Source organism: Apodemus sylvaticus, chromosome 17 (genome assembly GCF_947179515.1).
Source record: "Apodemus sylvaticus chromosome 17, mApoSyl1.1, whole genome shotgun sequence".
NCBI lineage: Eukaryota > Metazoa > Chordata > Mammalia > Rodentia > Muridae > Apodemus > Apodemus sylvaticus.
This window is the reverse complement of record NC_067488.1, coordinates 455,213-480,098: the sequence shown is the minus strand read 5'-3', so window position 1 is coordinate 480,098 and position 24,886 is coordinate 455,213. Positions and strand designations below refer to the sequence as shown.

At 40.0% G+C, this 24,886-nt stretch overlaps 1 long non-coding RNA gene across 1 annotated transcript; it reads right to left on the bottom strand.

Annotated features, from left to right (window-relative positions):
• Positions 1-496: 496 nt before the first annotated feature.
• On the bottom strand, positions 497-22,393 carry LOC127668048 (uncharacterized). Its single transcript, XR_007974001.1, has 5 exons — positions 22,137-22,393; positions 12,538-12,570; positions 2,107-2,213; positions 1,868-1,960; positions 497-581 (listed from the first exon to the last, which is right to left on the bottom strand). It is a non-coding gene; the product is annotated as an uncharacterized LOC127668048 (long non-coding RNA).
• Between the last annotated feature and the right edge of the window lie 2,493 nt (positions 22,394-24,886).

Genomic DNA, 24,886 nt, shown 5'->3' with positions numbered 1-24,886 from the left:
TAAGAGGATGCAGAGAGCACAAACACATACACAGTTTCTTATCTCAAGGTCAGACTACCACAATCTGTCCATAATAGTGCAATGTTGTAAGGATGAGGGAGACCCATGTGGTCTCAGAAGTGCTGGGCAAGCTCAAAATTAATTTTTACCATCAGACAGAAACATACGGAAATATTGCTCTGTCTCTACAAGCTGACAAGACAGTCAGGTTGTCAAGACAGAAAAAAGCAGCACTCATCTCATGAGGTTCTGTTACCACAGCATAGTCAGCAGATCCATGGAAGCAGAAGACTGAGCACTTGGCAGGAGATTCAGGATTCTCTGTGGGGCTCAGTGTTCCAGACTTGAGGCACCTGTCCAGCACCTCTGCCTTACCTTACTAGTGAGCTTCAGTCTCACTCCTGTTTTCCTGACCCAGATGCAATTGTAACCACTTCTACACAAGGCTTGTCCAAGTGAGTAACCTGTGATGACTCACCTGGCCTTTCTGAGGTAGAGTTTCTCAAGCCTCCTTGGCAGCTGGTGATGTTGTTGGAGCTGCTTCATCACAGGCTTTCTTTCCTGAAGGCACCACTGTTGGACTGAAGGTTCCAGTTGTTACTGAATAAGACTGAGCTTCCTTTGACGAAATTGGTGCTCCAGGGCCCACCTCCCAACCTTGTTTTTTTTTTTTGTTGTTGTTGTTTTTTGTTTTCCTTGAGAACCATACCGTTTTAGAAAGGGAAAGGAAGCCCATTTTGAAAACTGTGTTTGGACTTGCAGATTTGTCTCCAAATCTCTATAAACAAGAACAGTGTAAGAATATGAAGCATTGCATGAATTATATTAGATTTAAAAGTTAATTTTGAGATGTGATGGGTTATATACAGATAAGTTTTATTTAAGTAACTTGAGCAGCTACAGTCCTTGACACTTGCATGGTTACTAATGACCCACAGATACCAAGGGTGACTGTATATAATCAATTATTGTTTATTATACTGTGTTGGTTTGAATAGGTATGACTCCCAAAGACTCATGTGTTTGAATATTTAGCCTATAGAGAGTGCCACTATTAGGAGGTGTGGACTTATTAGAGAAGGGGTAGCCTTGTTGAAAGAAGTGTGCCATTGTGGGGCAGTCATTGTGGTCTCCTATGCTCAAGGTATGCCCAGTGCCCTTTCTGCTGCCTGTGGATCAAGATGGAGAACTCTTGGCTTTTTCTCCAGCAACATATCTGCTTGTACACTGCCATGCTTCCTGCCATGATGATAATGGACTAAACCTCTGAAATTGTGAGCCAGCCGCATTTAAATATTTTCCATTATAACAGTTGCCTTGATTTCAGTGTCTCTTCCAATCAATAAAACCCTAACACATACACCTTGATTAAATACGGTTTTTTAAAAAAAAGAAAGAAAAAAGAAAATGTGTTCTCATCTTTCTTTTTTCCTCCCAGAATGATGCCTTCTTGGACAGTTCTTCTTCTTCGTTCTTCTTCTGCAGGAAGGGAAAAGAATTTAGGCCACTGCTTTAAATTTAGACGAAAAGTCTTGTCATCCCAGAGATGAACAAAATGTAGTTCTGTTAAAGTCTGACATTTCAGCCTAGGGTATGTACCCCTGGTGTGTTGGAAAATCCATTCGTCTACCTTACTATTTTCCTGTTTTTAGTAAAGCTAAGTCTCAGTCTTCTTAGTATGTCAGGACATTGTGTGTGTGTGTGTGTGTGTGTGTGTGTGTACATGTGTGTTCATTGGATTACAGAGGGCATGTGGAACCCTTTCATTGAATCATACATTCCAATGACACTGCACAAGACAGTACTGGGAACAAACTGAGTAGTTCTCACACAGTCCTCCTGTAACCATGCTTCTTCTCACACTGACCTTTTCTGTCAAGTAAATGAGATGTTCTTCAGAGTATTGATTTAACAGTTCTCTCTTCCGCTCCTTAGTCCTCCCAAAAATCTATTTTGTTGTCTGTAATACAAAATCATAGTGGATAATTAGAACTAATGACATATGACCAGTTGGGTGAAAACATTTGTGGATCACTAGTTTAAACACAGAAAAATACATTGAGATTTTAAATTTGCCTCAAAGAATTCCATGCAATTCACAGTTACCTTTATTTGTAACTGTGTTGAGACCACATTTGCTGTTCCAGTACACAAAGGTCCTTTATTGCCAAGATTCTGCTGGTCTGAGTGCCTAGGGTTCAGGAGGTTTCCACCTGTCACAAGATGAACAATAAGTTAGGAAAGGAGATACATCCTAACAGATAATATTAGTATATGTTTTATTCACAGATAAGTCCTCAGTAGGTGTTCAGTTGCTGTTTAATTGCTGTGAAGAAACACCATGACTGGGGAATTTCTTTGAACAGGAAACATTTAACTGGGGCTCCCTTATAGTTTTATAGATAGAATCACTGATGTAATGTCAGAGGTTTACATAATAAACCAAAGGATGCAAAGAGAGAGAGAGAGAGAGAGAGACAGAGAGAGAGAGAGAGAGAGAGAGAGAGACAGAGACAGAGAGACAGAGATAGACAGTCAGAGAGAGACTGAGAGACATATAGAGACAGAGACTGAGAGACAGGCAGAGACAGACAGACAGACAGAGACAGAGACACAGAGACAGACAGATAGAGAAAGGGATATAGAAACAGGACAGAAAGAGATACAGAGAGACACAGACAGGCAGAGTAAGGAGATACAGAGACAGACAGAGAGATAAACAGAGACAGACATAGAGAAATGGAGAGAGACAGACATAACTAGAGATAGATTTAGATTCAGGTCCTCTCACTGGTATCTTAAACCTCTAAACCCAACCCCAGTGAAACATTTCCTCCAAGAGTCTACCTTAGTGGCCTACCTCCTCTAATATATACTTCCAGACTCCCATCGACACATCTCATCCTACAGTCCCCCCAGTTTCATTATTCTTTCAATAGACACCATAATCTCAACATGACCATACCATACATTCTGACCTTTTTCAAACAGTTCTTGTGGACTAATGATGCAAATATATAAGTCTGTGGGGCTGTTCTCATTCAAATCATCAGGAAATGGAAGAAGAAAGAGAGAGAGACCTCTAGTCTGAACAAAGATATTACTGTTGAAAGTTTGTCATTCAATCTCACTGGGCAATTTCCAAGAACCAAAGCATGGTCATTGATTGAAAATCTCCTTTAGGGCAAATGTGGTACATTTACATAGTAGCAGATTAGGTGTTAAAAAAAAAACAATGATAGCATGGCATTTGTAGACAAATGGATAGAAATAAAAAAATCATCCTGAGTGACATAACCAAGACCCAGAAATATACATACTATATGTATTCTCTTACATCTAGATGGTAGCCACGAATTGTTACTAACCAACATATAATCCATACACACAGAGATAGGGTATAAAGAAATCATCTAGGATGGACACATAGATCTCCATGGAAGTGAGAAATTGAATAGAACTTACAGGTTCCCTATGTGAAAGAGAATGGACACAATCAATGAGGAATGGGAAGGGAGATAGGGGAAAGGAAGAGAATCCTGGGAGATATAGGTTCAGTTGCAGTGGCATTTAAGGCATATCATGGAAACCTAGTGTACTGGAAAACCTAAATTATAGAAAAGCAATCTTAGTGCTTTCTACTGATGGGTGATATAGAGTCTCTACTGTCCATTTTTTGTCACCAAAAAGGTTTACATGAAAAGGAACTGCATTGAATTCATTTGAGTTGTTCTGCAAGGTCATCCCATGGAAATATACAAACAACCCAGGCTGTTGCTAAGACAACTGTTTGCTCTCTGCTAACTGAGAGTGGAGTTCAATTGCTTAGGCCAACACCTACACAATACATTCAATTTGAATTTGAGCTGATGCATGCTTGAAACCTTTACCCTTATGTTCTAGTTTCTGTTGTAGGAGCAAACTGCTGGCTACTGAAAGAGAAACAAATATCAACTCAGCCACAAAATGCTCGACCTACAACATTTTCTGTTGAAAGTCTGTTATTCAGTCTCATTGAGCTTTTCTACTTGCTAGATATGTTAGGTCAGTAGTGTCAGAAAACCTCTAGGAATAATATAGAAATGTCTACTTTGACTTAAGGCCCAATTAATGAGATAGAATCTATAAAATACACTGCTTTGGTAACCAAAATATAGAGTCCTGATGCCACACAATCCTAGTTTAAAATCAAATACTGGTCTAAAAAATAAAATAAAAGAAACAATCTAGCAGTCCAGTTCTTCTAATCCCACTGATCAATGCCCTATTCAGCCATTATAAGAAAGGCTTCCTCCTGCAGCAAGTGTGAACATATATAGAGTCCCATCCCTAGATATTAAGGAGAAACAGTGAGATAGACGGAGAGAGAGAGTGAGAGACAGACAGACAGAGAGAGAGATAGAGAGATAGAGAGAGACAGAGAGAGATAGAGAGACAGAGAGAGACACAGACAGAGAAAGAGACAGAGACAGAGAGAGAATCAAACACACAGCCCTATGCGATGTGTCTCTTTCAATCCCCCTACCCAGGAGCCTTCAGATATCAGAGAACTGTATAGATTAGGAGACCAAAATAATGTCAAAGCAGACAGAATGCAAGAAAAGGAGATCAGAGACCTTCAATTCATTTGAGCAAAGCTAGCATGAACTGGAAGGGAGAAGAAGAAAGCACTGGGCCTACACAAATCCTTTGCAGGACATCTACAAACATATGTAGCTTTCTTTCTTTTCTTGTTTTTCTTCAGGGTTTCTCTGTGTAACCCTGGCTATCTTGGAACTCACTCTGTAGACCATGATGGCCTTGAACTCAGAAATCCACCTGCATTTGCCTCCCAAGTGCTGGGATTAAAAGTGTGCACCACCACTGACCAGTGATTTGTAGCTTTCAAGGTAGGATTATGATGGGAGTCCTAAATGCATGAAAAGATTTCCTAAAACTTTCTGAGATGAAAACTAACCTAGAACATTATCAAAGCACCAGAAAAAACTTCATGTAATGATTCCTCATTGCTTCTTTACATTAGAAGGTTATTGTGTTGGAATTTTATACTACTCAAAGAGTTGTTTAATATTCTTTCGAGAGAAAACCCTCCTGTGCCTTCTCTTTTGAGACTACACGCTTAGACATACATGCAACACCAAAGATTTTTGAGTTACAACATGTTGTTTAGGAAAAACAAGATAATTTCGCACGATGCGGGATTTCCTTAAAACGTGATTTTCTGAAAAATTTTGACGAAAGAAAATTCTCCTATGGGTTCTCTTTTGAGGCTACACGTTTAGACGTACACGCCACACCAAATCTTTTCGAGTTACAACGTGTTGTTTAGGAGATACAAGCTAATATTTACGATGTGTTATTTCTTCTCGTAAAGTGTTTCCAATACGTACATATTTGTCTTTACTCTGCAACAATGTATTTCCTTATAACGTGGTATTCTTACATATTCTTTCGAGAGAAAACTCTCCTGTGCCTTCTCTTTTGAGGCTACACGCTTAGACATACACGCAACACCAAAGCTTTTCGAGTTACAACGTGTTGTTTAGGAAAAACAAGATAATTTGGCACGATGCGGGATTTCCTTAAAACGTGATTTTCTGAAAAATTCTGACAAAAGAAAATCTCCTATGGGTTCTCTTTTGAGGCTACACGTTTAGATGTACACGCCACACCAAATCTTTTCGAGTTACAACGTGTTGTTTAGGAGATACAAGCTAATTTTGTATGATGGGTTATTTCTTCTTGTAAAGTGTTTCCAATACGTACGTATTTGTCTTTACTCTGCAACACTGTATTTCCGTATAACGTGGTATTCTTACATATTCTTTCGAGAGAAAACTCTCCTGTGCCTTCTCTTTTGAGGCTACACGCTTAGACACACACGCAACACCAAAGCTTTTCGAGTTACAACGTGTTGTTTAGGAAAAACAAGATAATTTCGCACGATGCGGGATTTCCTTAAAACGTGATTTTCTGAAAAATTTTGACAAAAGGAAATTCTCCTATGGGTTCTCTTTTGAGGCTACACGTTTAGACGTACACGCCACACCAAATCTTTTCGAGTTACAACGTGTTGTTTAGGAGATACAAGCTAATATTGTACGATGCGTTATTTCTTCTTGTAAAGTGTTTCTAATACGTACTTATTTGTCTTTACTCTGCCCCACTGTATTTCCTTATAACGTGGTATTCTTACATATTCTTTCGAGAGAAAACTCTCCTGTGCCTTCTCTTTTGAGGCTACACGCTTAGACACACACGCAACACCAAAGCTTTTCGAGTTACAACGTGTTGTTTAGGAAAAACAAGATAATTTCGCACGATGCGGGATTTCCTTAAAACGTGATTTTCTGAAAAATTTTGACGAAAGAAAATTCTCCTGTGGGTTCTCTTTTTAGCCTACATATTTAGACGTACACGCCACACCAAATCTTTTCGAGTTACAACGTGTTGTTTAGGAGATACAAGCTAATTTTGTACGATGCGTTATTTCTTCTCGTAAAGTGTTTCCAATACGTACTTATTTGTCTTTACTCTGCAACACTGTATTTCCTTATAACGTGGTAGTCTTACATATTCTTTAGAGAGGAAATTCAGCATTGTGGGAAATTCCTGACCTCAAGCAATACTACAGAGCAATAGTGTTAAAAACTGCATGGTATTGGTACAGTGACAGGCAGGAGGATCAATGGAACAGGATTGAAGATCCAGAAATGAACCCACACACCTATGGCCACTTGATCCTCGACAAAGAGGCTGAAAACATCCAATGGAAAAAAAGATAGCCTTTTCAACAAATGGTGCTGGTTCAACTGGAGGTCAGCATGCAGAAGAATGCGAATTGATTCATCCTTGTCTCCTTGTACTAAGCTCAAATCCAAATGGATCAAGGACCTCCACATAAAGCCAGACACTCTGAAGCTAATAGAAAAGAAACTGGGGAAGACCCTTGAGGACATCGGTACAGGGAGAAAGTTTCTAACAGAACACCAGTAGCGTATGCTCTAAGAGCAAGAATTGACAAATGGGACCTCATAAGGTTACAGAGTTTCTGTAAGGCAAAGGACACCATCAAGAGGACAGATCGGCAGCCAACAAATTGGGAAAAGATCTTCACCAATCCTACATCAGATAGAGGGCTAATATCCAATATATATAAAGAACTCAAGAAGTTAGATTCCAGAAAACCGAACAACCTTATTAAAAAATGGGGTACAGAGTTAAACAAAGAATTCTCACCTGAAGAACTTCGGATGGCAGAGAAGCATCTTAAAAAATGCTCAACTTCATTAGTCATTAGGGAAATGCAAATCAAAACAACCCTAAGATTTCATCTTACACCAGTCAGAATGGCTACGATTAAAAATTCAGGAGACAGCAGGTGTTGGAGAGGGTGTGGAGAAAGAGGAACACTCCTCCACTGCTGGTGGGGTTGCAAATTGGTACAACCACTCTGGAAATCAGTCTGGCGGTTCCTCCGAAAACTGGGCACCTCACTTCCAGAAGATCCTGCTATACCACTCCTGGGCATATACCCAGAGGATTCCCCACCATGTAATAAGGATACATGCTCTACTATGTTCATAGCAGCCCTATTTATAATTGCCAGATGCTGGAAAGAACCCAGGTATCCCTCAACAGAAGAGTGGATGCAAAAAATGTGGTATATAATTCATGAAATTCTTAGGCAAATGGATGGAGCTAGAGAACATCATACTCAGTGAGGTAACCCAGACTCAAAAGGTGAATCATGGTATGCGCTCACTAATAAGTGGTTATTAACCTAGAAAACTGGAATACCCAAAACATAATCCACACATCAAATGAGATACAAGAAGAAAGGAGGAGTGGTCCCTGGTTCTGGAAAGACTCAGTGAAACAGTATTCGGCAAAACCAGAACGGGGAAGTGGGAAGGGGTGGGAGGGAGGACAGGGGAAGAGAAGGGGGCTTACGGGACTTTCGGGGAGTGGGGGGGGGCTAGAAAAGGGGAAATCATTTGAAATGTAAATAAATTATATCGAATAAAAAAATTAAAAAAAAGAGAGAACCCATAGGAGAATTTTCTTTCGTCAAAATTTTTCAGAAAATCACGTTTTAAGGAAATCACGCATCGTGCGAAATTATCTTGTTTTTCCTAAACAACCCGTTGTAACTCGAAAGGCTTTGGTGTTGCGTGTGTGTCCAAGCGTGTAGCCTCAACAGAGAAGGCACAGGAGAGTTTTCTCTCGAAAGAATATGTAAGAATACCACGTTATAAGGAAATACAGTGTTGCAGAGTAAAGACAAATACGTACGTATTGGAAACACTTTACGAGAAGAAATAACGCATAGTACAAAATTAGCTTGTATCTCTTAAACAACACGTTGTAACTCGAAAAGATTTGGTGTGGCGTGTACGTCTAAACGTGTAGCCTCAAAAGAGAACCCATAGGAGAATTTTCTTTCGTCAAAATTTTTCAGAAAATCACGTTTTAAGGAAATCCCACATCGTGCGAAATTATCTTGTTTTTCCTAAACAACACGTTGTAACGCGAAAGGCTTTGGTGTTGCGTGTGTATCCAAGCGTGTAGCCTCAACAGAGAAGGCACAGGAGAGTTTTCTCTTGAAAGAATATGTAAGAATACCACATTATAAGGAAATACAGTGTTGCAGAGTAAAGACAAATACGTACATATTGGAAACACTTTACGAGAAGAAATAACGCATTGTAGAAAATTAGCTTGTATCTTCTAAACAACACGTTGTAACTCGAAAAGATTTGGTGTGGCGTGTACGTCTAAACGTGTAGCCTCAAAAGAGTACCCATAGGAGAATTTCCTTTCGTCAAAATTTTTCAGAAAATCACGTTTTAAGGAAATCCCGCATCGTGCGAAATTATCTTGTTTTTCCTAAACAACACGTTGTAACTTGAAAAGCTTTGGTGTTGCGTGTATGTCCAAGCGTGTAGCCTCAAAAAAGAAGGCACAGGAGAGTTTTCTCTCGAAAGAATATGTAAGAATACCACGTTATAAGGAAATACAGTGGAGCAGAGTAAAGACAAATACGTACGTATTGGAAACACTTTACGAGAAGAAATAACGCATTGTACAAAATTAGCTTGTATCTCCTAAACAACACGTTGTAACTCGAAAAGATTTGGTGTGGCATGTACGTCTAAACGTGTAGCCTCAAAAGAGTACCCATAGGAGAATTTCCTTTCGTCAAAATTTTTCAGAAAATCACGTTTTAAGGAAATCCCGCATCGTGCGAAATTATCTTGTTTTTCCTAAACAACACGTTGTAACTCGAAAAGCTTTGGTGTTGCGTGTATGTCCAAGCGTGTAGCCTCAACAGAGAAGGCACAGGAGAGTTTTCTCTCGAAAGAATATGTAAGAATACCACGTTATAAGGAAATACAGTGGGGCAGAGTAAAGACAAATACGTATGTATTGGAAACACTTTACGAGAAGAAATAACGCATCGTACAAAATTAGCTTGTATCTCCTAAACAACACGTTGTAACTCGAAAAGATTTGGTGTGGCATGTACGTCTAATTGTGTAGCCTCAAAAGAGAACCCAAAGAAAGAGAATTTTCTTTCGTCAAAATTTTTCAGAAAATCACGTTTTAAGGAAATCCCGCATCGTGCGAAATTATCTTGTTTTTCCTAAACAACACGTTGTAACTCGAAAAGCTTTGGTGTTGCGTGTGTGTCCAAGAGTGTAGCCTCAAAAGAGAAGGCACAGGAGAGTTTTCTCTCGAAAGAATATGTAAGAATACCACGTTATAAGGAAACACAGTGTTGCAGAGTAAAGACAAATACGTACGTATTGGAAACACTTTACAAGAAGAAATAACGCATCGTACAAAATTAGCTTGTATCTCCTAAACAACACGTTGTAACTCGAAAAGATTTGGTGTGGCGTGTACGTCTAAACGTGTAGCCTCAAAAGAGAACCCATAGGAGAATTTTCTTTCGTCAAAATTTTTCAGAAAATCACGTTTTAAGGAAATCCCGCATCGTGCGAAATTATCTTGTTTTTCCTAAACAACACGTTGTAACTCGAAAAGCTTTGGTGTTGCGTGTGTTTCTAAGCGTGTAGCCTCAAAAGAGAATGCACAGGAAAGTTTTCTCTCGAAAGAATATGTAAAAATACCACGTTATAAGGAAATACAGTGTTGCAGAGTAAAGACAAATACGTACGTATTGGAAACACTTTACAAGAAGAACTAACGCATCGTACAAAATTAGCTTGTATCTCCTAAACAACACGTTGTAACTCGAAAAGATTTGGTTAGGCGTGTACGTCTAATCGTGTAGCCTCAAAAGAGAACCCACAGGAGAATTTTCTTACGTCAAAATTTTTCAGAAAATCACGTTTTAAGGAAATCCCGCATCGTGCGAAATTATCTTGTTTTTCCTCAACAACACGTTGTAACTCGAAAAGCTTTGGTGTTGCGTGTGTGTCCAAGCGTGTAGCCTCAAAAGAGAAGGCACAGGAGAGTTTTCTCTCGAAAGAATATGTAAGAACACCACGTTATAAGGAAATACAGTGTTGCAGAGTAAAGACAAATACGTACGTATTGGAAACACTACGAGAAGAAATAACGCATCGTACAAAATTAGATTGTTTCTCCTAAACAACACGTTGTAACTCGAAAAGATTTGGTGTGGCGTGTAAGTCTAAACGTGTAGTCTCAAAAGAGAACCCATAGGAGAATTTTCTTTCGTCAAAATTTTTCAGAAAATCACGTTTTAAGGAAATCCCGCATCGTGCTAAATTATCTTGTTTTTCCTAAACAACTATGGTGCTATGCATAGTGTTGGGAGAAAAGTCATTTTCTGACAAGTAGTGGATTCTTTTTGCTATAGTGCTGACCTGTTAGGAAGGATATGCCTATTGATGCAATCATGGAACTGTTGTTATAATAGTAACCAACAATTTCTGGTTGAATTTTTGGCCATTTCACAGGATGGAATCCATGCCTGAAGCTCTAAATCACAGGGATTCTGTGAAATTTGAGGGAAATATCAATGTGTTGTGATTAGCTTCACTTGTGCACAGGGCCAAAGTCAGAGGCATTGAAGAGAATGGATGTCCACCCTCGGGTCATCATGAGCTTCTTTCTGCAAGTCTGTCAGCAACAGTGAATTTGTTGTGTCATCCCTTGTTCAGGACAATAACTTTGTGTGAGGTAGACACAAACCCTAGCCTCAGTGGCCAGGTCATTAACAATTCATGGAAATCACATGCCGTAGGAACCATGTTCAGGCAAGCACTTTTCTGCCTCTAGGCCAGACAGATTTTCCTGGGATATTATGATGTGTTTTGTGGCTAGATTGGTCAGTCAGGAATATGACCATCAGGACAACTTGGTTGCAGGACTGGACAGACTGGAGCAGGTGACATGATGTATGAAGAATGGAGAAAGGCTTTCTTGTCCTATTTATGTTATATAAATGTAACAATTTCCACAGGGCTGTAGTCATTTCCTCTTGTCTTCCAGGGTTTGAGAGGTGCTCACTTAGTTACCAAAATTCCTTTCACATCTGTGATGAACTGCAGATTAAATATGCAGTGAATATCAAAGTGCAACTGTCACTGCTTTAATGGTATAAGCCTCAATTGGCATCCTCAAAGGTTCTTCTGGGAGCCTAGCAGAAACACTAGGATCTTTTCCAGGAAATACTTTTTTTTTCAGTTTCCCATGATGGGGTACCAGTGGATAATAGAGTCTCACATAGAGAAACATCATATTATGTGGTTTGTATTAGAAACTGAATATTGGTGGTAGACATCTTAGATTAAAGTCAGCCCAAAAGAAAGTAAGTTTCTCTTGAGTCAGAAAATTCTCTTAATTATTTAAAAATCAATTTATCACTCAGGGTAACACTTTGAGTACATGAAAAATATAGACCAATATCTGGGTCCTTTGAGATATTTCTCTTCTGCAGTTGATTAGTTAGTGTTGGACTTACAATCTGTCCCATATTGACACTGCAGCAGATGAGGCAGAGCAGCTTTGGGTGCACTGGAGCCTTACACATGTACTGGTGCACAGCCAAAAATTTTGTCTTAACCTCTTAATAAATATGCTATATAAAATCATTAATTTCTAATTGCTATGAACTTCTCAAATACTAGTCTATCTTTGAATAAGCCATATATATTGTTTTTCCTTCTGGACACTGTATATAATCATAGTACACCTTCCATCCATGCCAGTGCACATAAATGACATAGATAAATTATACATGACATAAAAGCAACATGCATAACACCCATTGAATATACAGAGTTATTTACACTACACTACATGCATACATATAATACATTCATATATATAAAACACACAAAGACATTTATAAGTGCATGTGCAGACACACACAAACACACTTAAACTTTCTCTCTCTCTTTCTCTCTCTCTCTCTTTCTCTCTCTCTCTCTCTCTCTCTCTCTCTCTCTCTCTCTCTCACACACACACACACACACACACACACACTCCCACAACTGAAGGTGTGTGAGATTTGATTCATCTCAAATCTGTGACAGTTACCTTGATGTTCCAGATGGTGACATGACTGCAGTCCTGCAATTGGAGAAAAGGAAATGTTGATAAGTCATGGAAAACTCACATTTTGAAACAACTTATACATTTTATATTATACTAAAGGAGAGTCTCATGTGATCTAGGCTACACCATATATCCTAGAGAGCACAGAAGAATCTTGGAATTATCCTCCTGACACCTGCTCTCTAGTGCTGTATTACAGGCAAGTCGCACTTTGACAGATTGCAGAAGTGCTGGGAACTGGATCCAGGGCCTAAAGCTTGAAAAACAAGCACTCTCCCTACTGAGCCCTGTCCCCAACCTCTAATATAAAAAGCTCACTGTAGGGCAATAGTTCTCAGCCTAGAGAGTGTGATTGCAATGTTGGTGGCAGCTATGGGAAAGGGTCTAGGGACCAGTACTCCTACATAGTTCTCCTTATGGTCAGAGTCAGTGTGTCATGACCATGCACCTTGGCACATTTTACCCAGAGTCACTTGCAAAATATTGCTTTATTAAAAGTACCAGTTAGTGCAGTCATATTGGAGTTATGATATAAATCAGATGGTAAAAGTTACCTAATAATTTTTTTAATATTTTTATTTTCTATATTCTTTGTTTACATTCCAAATGATTTCCCCTTTCCTGGATCCCCCCTCCCCATATGTCCCATAAACCTTCTTCTCTCCATTCATTCTCCAATCACCTCCCTCCTTTTTCTCTGTCCTTATATTCCCCTGCAATGCTAGATCAATCCTTTCCAGGATCAGGACCCTCTCCATACTTCTTCATGGGAGTCATTTGTTATGTGATTTGTGCCTGGGTATTCAGGGCTTCTGGGCTAATTAATATCCACTTATCAGAGATTACATTCCATGTGTATTCTTTTGTGATTGGGTTACCTCATTTAGGATGATATTTTCTAGATCAAACCATTTGCCTAAAAATTTTGTGAATTCATTGTTTCTAATTGCTGAGTAGTATTCCATTGTGTAAATATATCACATTTTCTGTATCCATTCCTCATTTGAGGGGCATCTGGGTTCTTTCCAGCTTCTGGCTATTATAAATAAGGCTGCTATGAATATAATGGAGCATGTGTCTTTATTGCATGCCGGGGAGGGATGTTCAAATATGGCATACAAAAATGTAAGGATTAATCGGACTAACACAATTTGACTACTTAGTATTAGATAGCTTGTTACTCATGATTCACCTGCTATAGCTGTCCTGCTGCTGCCATTACAGGTAGGCTTTACACTGGCCAGAACTAGAAAGGGTCTTTACAACAGAGAACCTTCGGTTTGGAGTTCTAGGCATTTTTTATAATCGTGCAATCTCTTTTAACATCCCAGTAACTAAACATTATTGTCTCCCAAGATAGGGCTATGTAGTTTAGATCAGATCTGCTAGAAAAGTCTTTCTCACATTCAACTGAAAATCATTCTCTGCTTTTGATCCATGAGAGTACACAAAGGGAATCTGGGGAAATCTTACAGTGTGTAACAGTATCCACTGATCGTGCGGGGAAGCAGGCACTTCACAATAACCTGACTCCAGATCTAGAGCATCTGCCAAATTCTTCTCACCACAACAGGTACTGAAACCACAGATAAAGGCATAAACTAAAAATAGTATCTGCTTTCACATGTCTACACAATGATGCTACAGAAAGAAGATAATATGTGTATCTTGTAAAAGAAATCTTAAATTTTATTAGGTCTCAGTATTTTTATGATCAGGAGAAAATGCAAAATGTGTACACATATACATTCACATTTATATGGACACATGCGCACTCACACACACACACACACACACACACACACACACACACACAGAGAGAGAGAGAGAGAGAGAGAGAGAGAGAGAGAGAGAGAGAGAGAGAGAGAGACTCTAATATGGGATCTTAGAATACTTTGGATCTCTATGACTGAATTTCTGGTTCTTATATATTTAATGGGACATGTTTTGGTCCTTTCACTATGTTGCTGCATCTCCTCTGAATCTATACTCAATGGTAGAGTCCTGGTTGATATGCAGTAAAGTGATAGAATCTTGCCATCTGGGGTGGATCTGACACCCAGAGATCTGATCATACTATGTGTGTGATCATAGAACACAACATAGGAGAAGAAACCACCTCCCTAGATGGTGAGAACCATACACTTCTAGACAAAATTCCAGAACAAGATTTGCATAATTTACCTTTTGTGCCAGTTTGTCCTTTGCATTCAGATCTCTGACTGAAAGTTTGTAACTGACATTGATAAAGGACAAAGTAACCGGGAATAAGCATTAAATAAGCTAATGGATTTCTTTTTTTATTTCCTATATTTGTTTACATTCCAAATGCTTTCCCCTTTCCCAGTTACCCCCTCCCCATCGGTCTCATAAGATCTCTTCCCTCCCTCAGCCCATTTCACAATCACCCCCTCCCATTTCCCTGTTCTGGTATTCCCCTACAATGCTGGATCAACACAACATAGGCCCTTTTCAGAACCAGGGCCCTCTCTTTCCCTCTTCTTGGTTATCATTTGATATGCTAATTGTGTCTTGAGAATTCAGAACTACTGGGCAAATTAATATCCACTTATCAGTGATTGCATTCCATGTGTGTTCTTTTGTGATTGGGTTACTTCACTTAGGATGATATTTTCTAGCTCCAACCATTTGCCTAAGAATTTCATGAATTCATTGTTTTTAATTGCTGAGTAGTATTCCATTGTGTAAATATACTACATTTTCTGTATACATTCCTCCACTGGGGGCATCTGGGTTCTTTCCAGCTTCTGGCTTTATAAATAAGGCTGCTATGAACATAGTGGAGCATGTGTCCCTATTGCATGCCAGGGAATCCTCTGGGTATATGCCCAGGAGAGGTATAAGCTAATGGATTTCATACATTGTTCTTTTCCTCATGTTACTGGGGATGAAATTCAGAGCCTCCAGCATGCTGCTCTCACACTCTGACCCTGAGGTACACACAAGTCCTACTTCCTTAATCTTCTCCTGAGAGTATTAGTATCCCCGGATATCAGGATTATGGGACAGAAAGGAATAGCATCTCAGAGACAGTGAATGATCAGATTTCAAATATGAGAAAACTTATGTTCACTAATCCCAGAATCATAGATATTTGGTTATTATGAATTTCTAAGAAGGGGGGTGATGAAGATGAACTGCCAGGAGGGTGAGGAAAAAACCCAATCAGTGCTGTGTCCTGCCTGAAAATACGGCCTTGATTACTTGCACAAAGATACATACAAGAAGAGAGCTGTGTCCTGTCTGTGGGCATGGAGCCCACTCTGTAGACAATTGGATATTTATTTTAATCCAGTAGGTGTCAGTGTGAAAATCCCAGTTCTGAAATGAGAAAAGGCAGACTCACAGTTGCACACATTTTCCTCCAAGACCAAGTTTCCTGTCTCTCATGTCCACCTTTCTCTCCACCTTCCTCCTTTCATTCAATTTTCCATTACTCATTTACCTTCTCTTCTTTCTTAGATCTCTCTCCCTATCTCTCCCTCTTTCTCTTTCCCTTCTTGCCTCTCTCTTTGCCTCCCATCTCTCCTCTCATCTTCTCTGCACAATGTTTCCATTCTCTTTTAGAAACTGTGAACTAATTTTCCTTTTGCAATTCATCATTTTTATCTTTGTCCTCCTTCTAGACCTTGTCATTCCTGTCCAAACTTAATGCCCTCTAGTTTCTTATTTTTGTCCTTTCTTTCTTTTCTATTTCTTTCTCCCTTGTCTTCCATCCACATTTTCTTTCTGTTTTTGTTTCTTCCTTTCTGTCTTTCTTTCCCTCCTTCCTTGTTTTCTTTCTTTCTTTGCTCATTTTCCTTTTATTTCTCATACTCCTCCTTCTTTTCCTCCATCTTCTCAATGTCCTTCCATCTCTACTCTGTGTCCTCCTTCGCTTTCCCCTGTGTGTATATAAACATCTTTGTCTCAATGTCTCTGGATCCCTTTCTTGTACAATGAATTCTTGCCCATTGATTGTGAGGAACAAGGGACAATATTCTATAACTAGTGTTAGCTTGTACCTTTAGGACATCAAGTGACGAAATGTATTATAAAAGAAAGCATATTCATTGCTTGCTGAACACTACCTTGCATAAAGAATTCGGAAGAATACAGCATTGGGAAGGAAAAATCATGGAAATCTCAGTGTTTCTTTTGGAATTTCTTCAATCTCTGCACCTTAAAGTTACTTCTTAAGAGGTTGTCTTAAAAACCAGCAGTGGTGTCATTATGTCTTTTAAGAGTGCTTGGTGATCATTAGAATATGCACATAAAAGGAAGGCTTTCATAGCCATCAGTTAAGACATTCTGAACAAAGACAGTTTTTAAATAGTTTTGAGACATTGGTGATTCTATACTTGTAAATTCCAGACTTGAATCTCACATACTTACTGTTTATACTTGGGGGCACACACCACAGCTATGGATTCAGGGAGCACCATTTGATATCCAAAATATGTGTGCAGTTCTGCACTTGACCAGAAGGCTGTCTGGGTTTGATCGGTCTGAGAAGACAAAAGAAGCAAAGAATTCTAAGTTAGCCCAGCCAGCTATGCTTGATTCACCAAGGAAGGGAGGCACAAGGAGCATTAACAATCTGTTCTCTCCTGTGATTTCCAAAATCCTTGAATGTAGACTGCCATCTGTCATGTGCAGCAGTAATATGGAACCATCTTCTTTGTCCTCCTAATTCATAATGTTCAAAATGTACTGTGTTTTTCTCATTTAGTGCCTTAGTGTTTTCATTCTTGTGAATCAACACCATGGTCAGTCCAACACTTATAAAGGATAACATTCAATTGAGGCTGGCTTATAGGTACTGAGGTTCAGTCTCATCATCATAGCAGAAAGTATGATAGCATTCAGGCAAACATGGTGCCTGATGAACACAGAGTTCTACATCTTGTTTGAAAGGCAAAAAGGAGAAGAATGTTTCACAGAAGAATGTCTCCTTCTCTCTCAAGGAGGAACTCAAAGTTCATGCCCAAAGTGACACACTTTCTAAAACAATGCCAATACTACTCCAACAAGGCTATACACCATACCCTGCCTGGGACAGGAGTATTCCAACCACTTACTTTTATCTTGTCCCTCAGGACAAGGCCCTTTTGGTCATCCACACTTAGTTAAACCTGATGTCTAGACAGTAACTATTCCAAGTTTTGTCTTCACTTCTAACCCATCTCTGCTTCTTTCCTGACAACAGCAGACTGATTGCTTCATCAATATTTCTGATGACTGCTTCAACAATTTTTTTGGGAATGCAGCTGTTTATATTGAATCCTGCCCCTGAGACCCATGGGATTTCTCCCTATGTGACAAGGAGCTACTTCTGTCCTTCTGATGTGGTATAGTATTACTGTCATATGATCATACTATGTCTTTTTCCATTACTTTTCTTCTTCCTTCACTGGGTCAGCATATGTAAAAACCCAGCAAACAATTGCATGCATGAATGGTGATAAATCTTGCAGATGTTAAACCCTGAAAGCCAGTTGTAAAAGTTACATTTCTACCCATTGCAATTGAATCACTCTTAGAATGGAAGTGGTGCACATGTAAAATGGAGGAAGACATGGTGAGAGCAAGAGGGGTTTCAATCTTTGAGGGAGAAAGTGAGAAATTTGGAGCAGGCTTCTAGCAGATTCTCATTTCTTTCTCTAAGTTGTGTATGAACATAGATTCTTCCTCCACGAGCCATTAAACAACTGTGTTTATGTATGTATACTCACACCTAAGCTATCATTTAAAACATCAAGCCTTTGGAAATCTAAAGTGAAATCAAAGAAAAATTAAAAAAAAAAAACAATAAACAAGAAGAAACCATGTCCAAACTATTTCACAGGTCCTATATGACAGTAATCCGTCAACCCATTCCAAAAGAGCAGCCTTCTCACTTCAAATTCCCCTAGATTCTAGGGCCTAGATGCCAGCTTCAGTATGACAGTTATAACAGAATCCACAATGGCCAATTTCTCATCAAGTGACTTTTGTTTTGAGGCACAATATTACTGTTCAGTCAACATGGCACCAAATTCACCAACTTTCAGTTTATCCTCCTGAATGCTGGGGGTCTAGGAGAGTGACAGTATACCCAGTTTTTGATGACATTATTAAACATTGCAGTCTCTGTACACCATGGATTAAAATATCCCCAGAACTCCAGCAGGTTCCATCCTGAATTCCTGCTTCCTGTGTCCCCATCCTGTGGCTTCTGTGAACCTCATATCCAGTGCCCTTTTAGCCTTGTTGCTCCTTCATCCCCACTGTGTTCCCTGATTTCCTCATTAGACATTCACCTAAGGTGCCAGGAATTGTTTCTCTTGCAGCCAGTTCTCCATATTTACTGAGCTCATGAGCCACCTGCATGTTTAACTGCCTCAGGTTCCTCTCTAGCCTTCTCACAACATCCTCCCAATATTGATGTTGTAATATCTCACAGGTGCCTTCAATTCCACTTTATAACTGCATCTCACTTTCAAGTTCTGTCCTCTTCTACAAACCCTATTCATGTTTATGAGATAAACGCTGGCCCCTCCATGATCCCAACTGATATCCTGCCCTGTCTCAGACTCCTCAATCTCTATCCCTATTCCCTGGATATCTGAAATCCCCTGATCAGTCCTACAAACACACACACACACACACACACACACACACACACACACACACACACACACACACACAAGACTATCACCCTCTTATCATCATTCCATGGTATCAGCTCCCAAACCTCACCTGACTTTCCCTAACCAAGCAGCTTTGCATCTCCTTCATTTTAACTTCTAGAGTATGGCTTTGATCACACCATAATTTTGCTCAGAATAACCCACAGAGTTTTCCCTCTACTCAAAATGGCCACCGTTTTTCCAGGCCATCCAAGACAAGGGATGCCATGGTTCTAATGGCTGATATCAACACATATCAGGCATTCTTTTCCAATACATGCCATAAATCCCAGCCAACAGAAATGCTCACCAATACAGTGTATCACTCTTCAATGCTATCTACCTCCCCTATAAAATCAAGAGATGTATGCTGTGTATGTGCAAATACTTGAAAACCTAGCATGTAGGATCTCTTTGTTGGGCACAGAGGACGTACTTCTTCATAAATACAAAACACAACCATTAGAAAGGATACTCTTGGCTTACTTAAGTTTCATTTCTACATCTTTTAGGTATGTTGTCTGTACAGACTGTTTTAATACATCCTGGTAAGCAACCATTCTCCATGCAGATTCGTATCAAGTTGGAACATTGAAGAATTACTCCAAGTAAGACATAAAATACAAGGAGCTGTAAAAGTACTAGGAAATGCTCCTTTCACTTGAACTGCTCACTGTTGACTGTATATGGTCAGTGATGAAGATCTGGAATGGATTGACTCTGTGCAGAACACTATTTAGGCTGGCTGTTTCTAAGAGAGAGACAAGAGGTTCCCCAGTTACCGAGTTCCATTTGCTTACATGAATCCATCCTAATGTAAGAAACCCCAGTTCTTCTTATATGAGGAACTGATAACCCTTATAGCAATAATCTAGGACTCCTTTCTGGAGAGGAATGATGATATGGGTAACATGATATTCCCCTTCAACCTACCAGGAGAAAACAACTTGTCACAACTCTTGGAGGACTCAGACCCATTCTCTCACACACACATGACCCAGACCACACCAGTGCATGCATCTCATTGTTCCTACTCTCTTTAGTGTTTCAAAACCTTGGGTGCTATTGTGCTTTGTTGAGATACAGTAAAAAGGAAAAGATGTTGAATAGAATCAGAGATATTCATCCTGACACCTCCTGGTCCTAGGCTCTTTCCTGTAGCAGTCAGCAGGTCTGCTCAGGTGTCCTGAGGTGTCTTGATAATTTATAGTCCAAAGCTTACCAGTGTAGGTACTAAGTCAAGGACCCAAAAGCAATTCGTGTTTCCTTTTCTCTTTGCAACTAGGCACCATGTCTCTATTCGTGCTTTATGCCTCCCTGGCTGCCTTATGCTTTCGGTCTGCCTTCTTTATCCTTTAGGTAATATGGCACTCACACTGTGGAGCTGATTTGAGCTTGTAGGAAGCCTTCAGGCTCATTGTGTGAGTGACTAGAATTATTGGCTCTAGCCCCCAACTAGAATGAAAATTTCTAATTATAGTGTTGAACCACATTGTTCATTTCCACGAACTCTGAAAAGCAACCAAATACAGTCATCAAATTCAAGATGGCCAGTCCTTGTCACCCACAGTTCCCTCTGGAGGGTGATGTGTGTGGTATATGCCCTAGATATGTTCCCTGACAGTCATGGAAAAACAAGGGGGAAGAAACGGCCTAAGATCAGGAGAAGTATTCATATCTTTACCAAGGCTCCATGTAACACCCCACATTTCTTGATTCCTCTCTTAGTGTTCTTCCTTTCTGAGGTGAGGAATTTCTCACATACATCCTGAGGGGTGACCAGCAGGTGCAGGTCTCTTCCCTTCTGAACTTTAATGAAAAATTTAGAGAAGTCTGTGGTGACAGGACCTGGTATCTCTGAGCAGCACTCAGTCAGTCAGCCTGGGAGAGAAATTTAAAGTCATTGGGATTCTTTCCTTCATTCTGCTCCTGATAATTGGCAGGAAGTTTTACTCTAGGTTCTGGGAGATGGGGCCTTGGACTTTACTGTCAGCTTAAGTGGATAGAGCAATGTTTCTGGATGTGAATCTGAGATGATTATAGAATTTGTATGTGTGTGGAGGGATTCATTGGAGAAAGTCTTCTAACTGAGGTATGGACCATATGCCTCCAGGGATCTAAACAGTCAGAGAATAGGAAAACTTCTGCTGTGTTTCCACAGGCAGAGATATGTCTCCTCTATTCTTAGTTCATATCTCCAGATTTTTTGGCCTCTGGATTCTAAGATCTGGACATGTGTTTTCCTGTGTCCTGCTGGGATTTTCCTTAGGCACAGTCTCATACAAGTGATTTACAAGGGCCGTGACTTCCAGACATAGAATCAAACTGCAAGTATTTCATAGAGTCCTCCTTTAAGAAGCCAGCTGTGGGCATGCTCAATCATATGGAGCATTTACACTCGAGCTGTGAGCCTGTGAGAAACCCCAACAGATAATAAGAGGTTGCGTACAGCAGAAAGACAGTCTATTCTCAAGATCAGACCATCAGGGTATATCCACAATAGTATAGTATTGTAGGGAAAAGAGAGACCCTTGTGGCCTCAGAACTTCAAGGCAAGCTCAGAAGTTTTCTTTCTTGCCATCAACTCATAGACACATCCAGAAATATTTCTATGTCTACTCAAGGTAACAAGACAGTTAGATTGTCAAGACTGAAAAAAGAAACACTCATCACAGTAGGTTCTGTTACCACAGCATAGTGAGTTGATCCCTGGTAGCAAAATACTGAATACATGGCCGGAGATTGAGTATTCTCTGTGCGGTCCAGTGCTCCAGACTTGAGACACCTGTCCAGCATCTCTGCCTTACCTTACTTATGAGCTTCAGTTGAACTCCTGTGTGACTGACCCAGAAGAAATTGGAACTACTTCTACACAAGGCTTGTCCAAGTCAGAAACCTGTGGTAACTCACCTGGCCTTTCCAAGGTGCGTGTTTCTGCAGCCTCTTTGGAAGCTGGTGATGTGGCTGGGGCTGCTTCTTCACAGGCTTTCTTTCCTGAAGACACCACTGGTGGGCTGAATGTCCTTGTTGTTACTGAAGAAGGCTGAGCTTCCTTTTATGCTAATGGTGCTCCAGGGCCCTCCTCCCCAAAGTTGTTTCCTTCAGGACCATCCATTTTTCCAAATGGGTAGAAAGCCCATTTGAATAATCCCCATGTTACTAGAATATTTCTTATCTCCTCCCAGAAGGCTGCTGTTTGGTAAAGTTCCTCTTTGTCCTTCTGTAGGAAGGGAAAATTATTTAGGCCACTGCTTTAAATCTTACAAGCAAATTCTTGTCAGCCCAGATATTAACCAAATGTAGTTCTATTAAAGTCTGACATCTCAGTCTAGGACCTGTATCCCTGGTGTGAATGGAGTACTATTCAGCCATTAGAAACAATGAATTCATGAAATTCTTAGGCAAATGGATGGAGCTAGAGAATATCATACTAAGTGAGGTAACCCAGACTCAAAAGGTGAATCATGGTATGCACTCACTAATAAGTGGATATTAACCTAGAAAACTGGAATAGCCAAAACATAATCCACACATCAAATGAGGTACAAGAAGAAAGGAGGAGTGGCCCCTGGTTCTGGAAAGACTCAGTGAAACAGTATTCGGCAAAACCAGAACGGGGAAGTGGGAAGGGGTGGGTGGGAGGACAGGGAAAGAGAAGGGGGGCTTATGGGACTTTCGGGGAGTGGGGGGGCTAGAAAAGGGAAATCATTTGAAATGTAAATAAATTATATCGAATAAAAAAAAAGAAAAGAAAATCCATTCTTCTACTTTACTCATTTCCTGTTTTCAGTAAAGCTAGGTCTGAGTCTTCTCAGTATGCCATTCCAGTGTGTGTGTGTGTGTGTGTGTGTGTCTTTGCTTCATATGCACATTGCATGTGGAGCCCTTTTATTAAATAACACACTCCACTGACACAGCACAAGACAGTCCTGGGAACAGACTTAGTAGGTGACACAGAGTTTTCCTCTCTCCATGCTTCTCACACTGACTTTCTCTGCCAAGTAGCTTAGATATTCTTCCAAGTATTCCTTTAGTAATTCCCTTTTCAGGTCCTCATCTCTCCTAAAAACTTGTTTTGTCCTCTGCAATACCAAACCAAAATGGATAATTAGAACAGTTCTAATGTCAGCAAAAAGACAAAGAAAATGAGTTAGCAGGGCAGCAGTATCTCAGTCATGACCTGAACGCCATTCCCTGACATCCCCTGCTTTGTACTGAAATCCTGAAGGAGAATTTTCCTCTATTCCATCTAGTGTCATCATCTGTGGCTTTTCTGTGAGTAGCCTTGTACTACTCTTTAGATTTTTGGTCACCCACATTGAAAATGAAAACCTACCTTGAGGATATTTGATCTTCTAAAATTCTCTAAAATCTCTTGGTACTTTTTTTCTGTGGGGATTTTTCTACATAGAGTCTTAACAGAATAGAACAGAGAGAAAGCTGTGCAGAGAAAATTATGTGTCTAAATGAAGACCTAAGGAAATTTGGCCTCTGTATACTTGGTTTCACATGTTTCTCATATTTAAAAAGGTACACGCTGACATCCCACATCCATTTCCATCCCTTGGCCTGGAAAGAGAATATCCACAGTCTTCCATTAAAGTGGCACATTCAGCAAACATTCAACTGTCAATGGGCATTGCTAAAGTGGCCTAGTGCCACTCTCAGCTCAGCACTCAGGAGGAACCAGATGGACCCACAGAAATTTGAGGAAACTGGTTGTCCTCATAAATTTGAAACTAGAAAATAAAGAGTGTTCACAGTCTTCCATTCCCAATCACAATATGAATCTTTGTCCACATAGAAGGTTTGTTTATTGCTTACCAGGAGTGCACAGCCTCATCAGATGTCATCAGGTAATGACTAGACACCGGAAGGTTCTTAGTTCCTGGAGGTACTGTGCTGTTGGCACCTAGTCAGATGATACACTGAAAGATGCTGGTGAACCGCTTCAACCCTCAGGTCTGTCCAAGATTCAAAATCGATTCACAAACCTGTCAGAAATTCTGCTTAAGAAGAGGATATGACCATGAACTCAGTCTAAGAAACTCATGTCTGGGTAATTATATGACTCCTTAGTAAGAGTGATTTATTTTTGGAAAAGAGAAGAAACAATGGGAGATTTACTATGATCTCAAGAGAATGCCTTTATTTTGCTGGAAAGCACCAGTGGAAACCCAAGAGAAACCTTGTTCTAGGAGTTATAAAAGAAGGATAATGCAAACTGTGGTACCTGAGCTCAACTGTAAACCTGAGCTTTATCTTTGTAGACGAGGAAGTGTTATATCTGCTCATCACACAGTCTTCAGAAGGTCATTAAATCATGTCCAGAAAACCCCTCCCCAGTGCCTGAGCTCCTCAGAGTCACGTGTATCTCCTTATATTCTGTTTCACAACTCAGGACCTGTTATGGTTGGTGAGACTTTTCTATCATCCCCTTACTATAGGTAAAGCACACTTGTCAGTCACTGAGGCTGTAATAGTTATTTCCTGGTGACAGCTCTGCTTTCTACTTTTTATTCTGCCTACCCAATATGACAACCAGTTTGAAAAAAGCCTAACTGTGCTTAACAACACTGATGACAAGTAGTCCACAATTCTCTGGTGACTGTGGAGCTCTAGGAAGCCCTATTTCTCTCCCGTGGAATTCACTGAGCTTG